Raw genomic sequence first — 6,477 nt, 5'->3', positions numbered from 1 at the left:
ATTCCATGATTCGATAAGTTAGTGGCACATTTCATAGTGTGGCTGGGAGCACAACATTGCAAAGGGACATGGATTGAGTCGCCAAAAATAGAGTCATCTGATTCAGGAGCATGGGAATTTCGGAGTTCAATGACTTTGAAAGCAACATTTTTGTTTTGTGCGGTTTCGGTCAGAGGTTTTCCATTAAAGCAACATTAAATGGAAAGAAATTGCCCAACGTGGGTCTCGAACCCACGACCCTGAGATTAAGAGTCTCATGCTCTACCGACTGAGCTAGCCAGGCTTCCATTCAAAGCAGGTTTTTATCACTCATTGCAGCCAGGCGCCTGATGGCTCCGCCCCAGATGTTTCAACATGCTGTTAAAGAACTGTCAGGATCTTCTTGAATGGTGGACCAGGCTCGAGGGGCCGAATGGCCAACTCCGGCCTCTAATCCTAACGTGTTTATGTTTACGTCTTTATGCGGAGCTCCTTCAGGGTAAACGAGCCAAAGGAGGACAGCGGAAACGTTAGAAGGACAACCTCAATGCCTCCCTGGTAAAGTGCGACATCACCACTGACACCTGGGAGACCCTGGCCGCAGACCGCCCGATGTGGAGAAAGTCCTTCTGAGAGTGCGTTGAGCTCTTTGACTCTAGACGCAAGGAGCATGAAGAGACCAAGCGCAGGCAGCGGAAGGAGCACGCGGCAAACCAGTCCCACCGACCCCTTCCCTCGATATATGTCTGTCCCACCTGTAACAGGGTCTGTGGCTCTCGTATCGGAATGTTCAGCCATCAAAGGACTCACTTTGGGATGGAAGCAAGTCCTCCTCGATCCCGAGAGACTGCCTCTGATGGTGTCTATGATTTGCGGTACATTGCGGAAACATCTCCACTTTCAACACCAGATTACCAGAATTAAACCCAATGGGATCGGGAGAAAAGTTCCTCATATGCACAGAGCAAAATATATCATATGACAATAGAATTTTATGCATTGATTAATGATGTTTAAATCAATGCTTCCTTTTTTTTTACACAGGAGATGCATGAAGATGTGTAAAATAGATGAACTATTTTTTATAAGGTTCTGAATTAAAAGTACAATTTCCCTGACTGGGAATAGAACCCGTGCCGTGGCATTGAAAGCACTAAATCCTAACCACTAGACCATCAGGGAACTTGGTTTGGATAGAGATGCAGTGGTTGTGTCGAGGTTCACATCGAGCAGATCCGTAACACAGGACTCTGTGCTCTCCGGGCTGTTCCCAGCGACACACACCGAAACAGACATCACCTGCTGCTGGAGTGCCATCAACTCAGTCAAAGATGCTCTTTGGTCTTGCCTAAACTTGCTGGTCTTCCAGAGCAAGTAGATGTCCACGTCTGCGTGTTGCAGACTGGCGCAATCCAAGATCCAGGATTACGTGCTGAGGGACACACTTAAAATTGGTGTAGTTGCTGCAAAGGCAGGGTGGGGAAGGGCCACAGTTTAAAGCTGTTCTGACACGGTAAACCACGGGGCAGGAATCAGAATAAAACTCCACTCGGGCCGTACTTGTAACTTCTCTATTGTGTACATGGAGCACCATGATCTGTAAACACCTATGTAGTGCCATGTACAACGTAAGGTCTGTTTCGTGATGCACGTTGAAAAAATGTTTAATGTTCCGTCACCCATTCCATGTACTGTATAGTGACACGAGTGATGTAATTTGTTGAATATACTACAAGGTATCCCGTATTGTACCCAATTGTACTGGAACTGAAAAGCAAGGGAATACATCGACCAGAACTGCCGTCAGCACCCAAATGTAGTGCATGGGATTAATGACCGCAGCTAAATGTACTGAACTGCTTTTGAATGTACTGCACAAATTTTTATCAGAATAAAGTATTTTTTTTAAATAAAAAAAAAATCTCTGCCTGACACCTTGGAAACAGTAAGACAGACCTTGAAGCAAGGGTCTGGTTATTGCCAAACAGCAAAGGAAATATTAACTCTGGAAGAACAATTTCCAAAATAACAGTGACCACGACGTGATTTGAACACGCAATCTTCGGATCTGGAGTCAGACACACTACCGTTGCACCATGAGACCTACACAGTGAGCAGGAGATGTTCGTCTATATGAAGGTTCTGTAATACAATGGGCTTTAAAATCTCCGCCCATTCCCACCAGGTATCACAAGCAGCGCTCACCTGACAGGCACCGTATGGTTTCTTCTTAAACTTTTCTTTTGCTTTCACGGGAAACCATCATTAATTAACCGCTCACCTTCTTTTGCACAATCAAACAAATGCTAACTCAGGAACAGTTCATACTTCAATCATTTGTCCTGTGATTTGCATCTTAACTCGAAAACCATATCCCATTTTACTCACTGTGTTACAGCTTTCTGGTTCAAAATCTACATTGCCGGATACACCACGAATCTGGGGCAACTTTTATCAAATTTAACAGCACCGGTTATTCGTACCGAGCACACAAAATACAATCAGTCGTGAAAATAAAATCCCACCGTGCGTATTTTCAGATTCAACGCAGTAGCATTTCAAATAAAGTGAAAGTATTTTACACTGAAAAGTATTGCAAGTGTTGCTTGTATTTGTGTCTTTAATTAATATTTGTGGCGTCTGACTCCCATTCATGCCACTGCTGAATAAGAAAGGAGGGTTTGACATTGACCAGACTGCACTGCCCCTGATATTTGTGAGCTCATCCTTTATATTCAGTGGTTTCTCGCCCTTTGATGGGCTGCAGTGTAGCGGATATCACGTAGACTTCACATTGAGTACTGTTGAGGGGGATGACTCATCAGTGGAGTGCAGCAGCAGCCAAATTCATGGCACCGTGGCTGGCTCTGCTGCACAGAAGGGCAGGAAAAAGAATGGGACAGCGATAGTAATCGGGAATTCGATTGTCAGGGGAATAGATAGGCGTTTCTGCGGCCGCAACCGAGACTCCAGGATGGTATGTTGCCTCCGTGGTGCAAGGGTCAAGGATGTCTCGGAGCGGGTGCAGGACATTCTGAAAAGGGAGGGAGAACAGCCAGTTGTCGTGGTGCACATTGTTAACAAAGATTCAGGTAAAAAAAGGGATGAGGTCCTACGAGATGAATTTAAGGAGCTAGATGCTGAATTAAAAAGTAGGACCTCAAAAATAGTAATATCGGGATTGCTACCAATGCCACGTGCTAGTCAGATTCGGAATCCGAGGATAGCTCAGATGAATACGTCGCTTGAGCAGTGGTGCAGCAGGGAGGGATTCAAATTCCTGGGGCACTGGCACCGGTTCTGGGGGAGGTGGGACCAGTACAAACCAGACGGTCTGTACCTGTGCAGGTCCGGAACCAAAGTCCTTCGGGGGGAGTGTTTGCTAGTGCTGTTGGGGAGGAGTTAAACTAATATGGCAGGGGGATGGGAACCAATGCAGGGAGAAAGAGGGAAACAAAATGGAGACAGATACAAAATACAGAAAGGAGATGAGTAAAAGTGGAGGGCAGAGAAACCCAAGGCAAATCCAAAAATAGCCACTGTACATCAAAATTCTAAAGGGTCAAAGTGTAATAAAAAGGCAAGACTGAAAGCTCGGTGCCTCAATGCGAGGAGTACTCAGAACGCAGGAGAGGGCTCTGAGCTAGTTAGAGTGGGTGAGAGCGCAGATAAACAGGACCCCAAGAAAGAATGCAAAAGGCAGGAGGCAACAGAGCAAAGTAGCACTGGGGTAAGTGTAAACCACAAGGTAATAGGAAGGGACAATATGTATGAATATAAAGAGGCTGCAGGAGGGGTCAAAACTAAAAATCATGGATTAAAACTATTATTAAATACTTTACCTAAACGCAAGCAGCATTCAAAATAAAGTAAATGAGTTGGCGGCACAAATCATGACAAATGGGTATGATTTGGTGGCCATTACAGAAACGTGGTTGCAGGGTGGTGAAGACTGGGAATTAAACATACAGGGGTAGCTGACAATTCGGAAAGATAGACAAGAAGGGAAAGGAGGTGGCGTAGCTCTGTTAATAAAGGATGATATCAGGGCAGTTGTGAGAAATGATATTGGCTCTAATGAACAAAATGTTGAATCATTGTGGGTGGAGATTACAGATAGTAAGGGGAAAACGTCACTGGTGCGTGTAGTTTATACGCGCCCAAATAATAACTTGACGGTGGGGTGGGCAATAATCAAGGGAATAATGGAGGCATGTGAAAAAGGAACGGCAGTAATCATGGTGGATTTTAACCTATATTGGTCAAATCAAATCGCACGGGGTAGCCTGGAGGAGGAATTCATAGAATGCATACAGGATTGTTTCTGAGAACAATATGTTACAGAACCTACAAGGGAGCAAGCTATCTCAGATCTGGTCCTGTGCAATGAGACAGGGATAATAAACGATCTCCTCGTAAAATATCTCTCGGAATGAGTGATCATAGTATGGTTGAATTTGTAACATAGATTGAGAGTGAGGAAGTAGTGTCGCAAACGAGCATACAATGCTTAAACAAAGGGGACGATAGTGGGATGAGGGCAGAGTTTGCTAATGTAGACTGGGAACACAGACTAAACGGTGGCACAATTGAGGTACAGCAGAGGACTTTTAAGGAGCTCTTTCATAGTACACAACAAAAATATATTCCAGTGAAAAAGAAGGGCAGTAAGAGAAGGGATAACTTGCCGTGGATAACGAAGGAAATAAAGGAGAGTATCAAATTAAAAACCAATGCGAATAAGGTGGCCAATGTTAGTGTGAAACTAGAAGATTGGGAAAATTTTAAACGGCAGCAAACAATGACTTGAAAGCAATAAAGAAAGGAATGATAGATTACGAAATTATAATTGTGCAAAGCATAAAAACAGATAGTAAAAGCTTTTACCGATATATAAAACGGCAAAGAGTGACTAAAGTAAATGTTGGTCCCTCAGAAGATGAGAAGGGGGATTTAATAATGGGAAATGTGGAAATGGCTGAGATCTTAAACAATTATTTTGCTTCGGTCTTCACAATGGGAGACACAAAAACCATGTCAGAAATTGCTGGTCACAGGAATGTGGGAAGGGAGGACTGGAGACAATCACTATCACTAGGCGGGTAGTGCTGGAGAGGCTAATGGGACTCAAGGTAGACAAGTTCCCTGGTCCTGATGAAATGCATTCCAGGGTATTAAAAGAGATGGCGGAAGTTTTTGCAGATGCATTCGTTATAATCTTCCAAACTTCTCTGGACTCTGCGGAGGTACCAGCGGATTGGAAAGCAGCTAATGTAACGCCTCTGTTTAAAAAAGGGGGCAGACAAAAGGCAGGTAACAATAGGCCGGTTAGTTTAACATCTGTAGTGGGGAAAATGTTTGAAACTATCATTAGGAAGAAATAGCGGGACATCTAGATAGGCTTCGTGCAATCAAGCAGACACAGCATGGATTCATGAAGGGGAAATCATGTTTAACTAATTTACAGGAATTCTTTGAGGATATATCGAGCATGGCGGATAGAGGTGTACCGATGGATGTGTTGTATTTAGATTTCCAAAAGGCATTCGATAAGGTACCATACAAAAGGTTACTTCCGAAGATAGAGGTACGCGGAGTCAGAGGATATGTATTAGCATGGATCGAGATTTGGCTGGCGAACAGAAAGCAGAGAGTCGGGATAAATGGGTGCTTTTCAGGTTGGAAATCGGTGGTTAATGGTGTGCCACAGGGATTGGTGCTGGGACCACAACTGTTTGCAATATACATAGAGTGTAGTGTAAAATAATTTGCAGATGACACAAAGATTAGTGGGAAAGCGGGTTGTGTAGAGGACACAGAGAGGCTGCAAAGACATTTGGATAGGTTAAGCGAATGGACGAAGGTTTGGCAGATGAAATACAATATCGGAAAGTGTGAGGTCATCCACCTTGGGAAAAAAAACAGTAACAGGGAATATTATTTGAATAGGGAGAAATTATAACATGCTGCAGTGCAGAGGGACCTGGGGATCCTTGTGCATGAATCCCCAAAAGTTAGTTTGTAGGTGCAGCAGGTGATCAGGAAGGTGAATGGAATGTTCGCCTTCATTGCGAGAGGGATGGAGTACAAAAGCAGAGATGTCCTGCTGCAACTGTATAGGGTATTGGTGAGGCCGCACCTGGAGTACTGCGTGCAGTTTTGGTCACCTTACTTAAGGAAGGATATACTGGCTTTGGAGGGGATACAGAGACGATTCACTCGGCTGATTCCGCAGATGAGGGGGTTACCTTATGATGATAGATTGAGGAGACTGGGTCTTTACTCGGTGGAGTTCAGAAGGATGAGGTGTGATCTCATAGAAACATTTAAAATAATGAAAGTGATAGACAAGATAGAGACAGAGATGTTGTTTCCACTGGTAGGGGAGACTAGAACTAGGGGGCACAGACTCAAAATACGGGGGAGCCAATTTAGAACCGAGTTGAGAAGCAATTTCTTCTCCCAGAGATTTGTGAATCTGTGGAATTATCTGCCCAA

The 6,477-nt window shown here is 44.2% G+C and overlaps 1 non-coding gene across 1 annotated transcript; it reads right to left on the bottom strand.

Moving 5' to 3' along the window:
* Nucleotides 1-210: 210 nt before the first annotated feature.
* Nucleotides 211-283, bottom strand: trnak-cuu (transfer RNA lysine (anticodon CUU)). The gene has a single exon. It is a non-coding gene; the product is annotated as a tRNA-Lys (tRNA).
* Nucleotides 284-6,477: the final 6,194 nt, after the last annotated feature.

This window comes from Pristiophorus japonicus, unplaced genomic scaffold (assembly GCF_044704955.1).
Source record: "Pristiophorus japonicus isolate sPriJap1 unplaced genomic scaffold, sPriJap1.hap1 HAP1_SCAFFOLD_66, whole genome shotgun sequence".
NCBI lineage: Eukaryota > Metazoa > Chordata > Chondrichthyes > Pristiophoridae > Pristiophorus > Pristiophorus japonicus.
The sequence above is the reverse complement of the archived record's forward strand: the minus strand, read 5'-3'. Positions and strand labels throughout refer to the sequence as shown.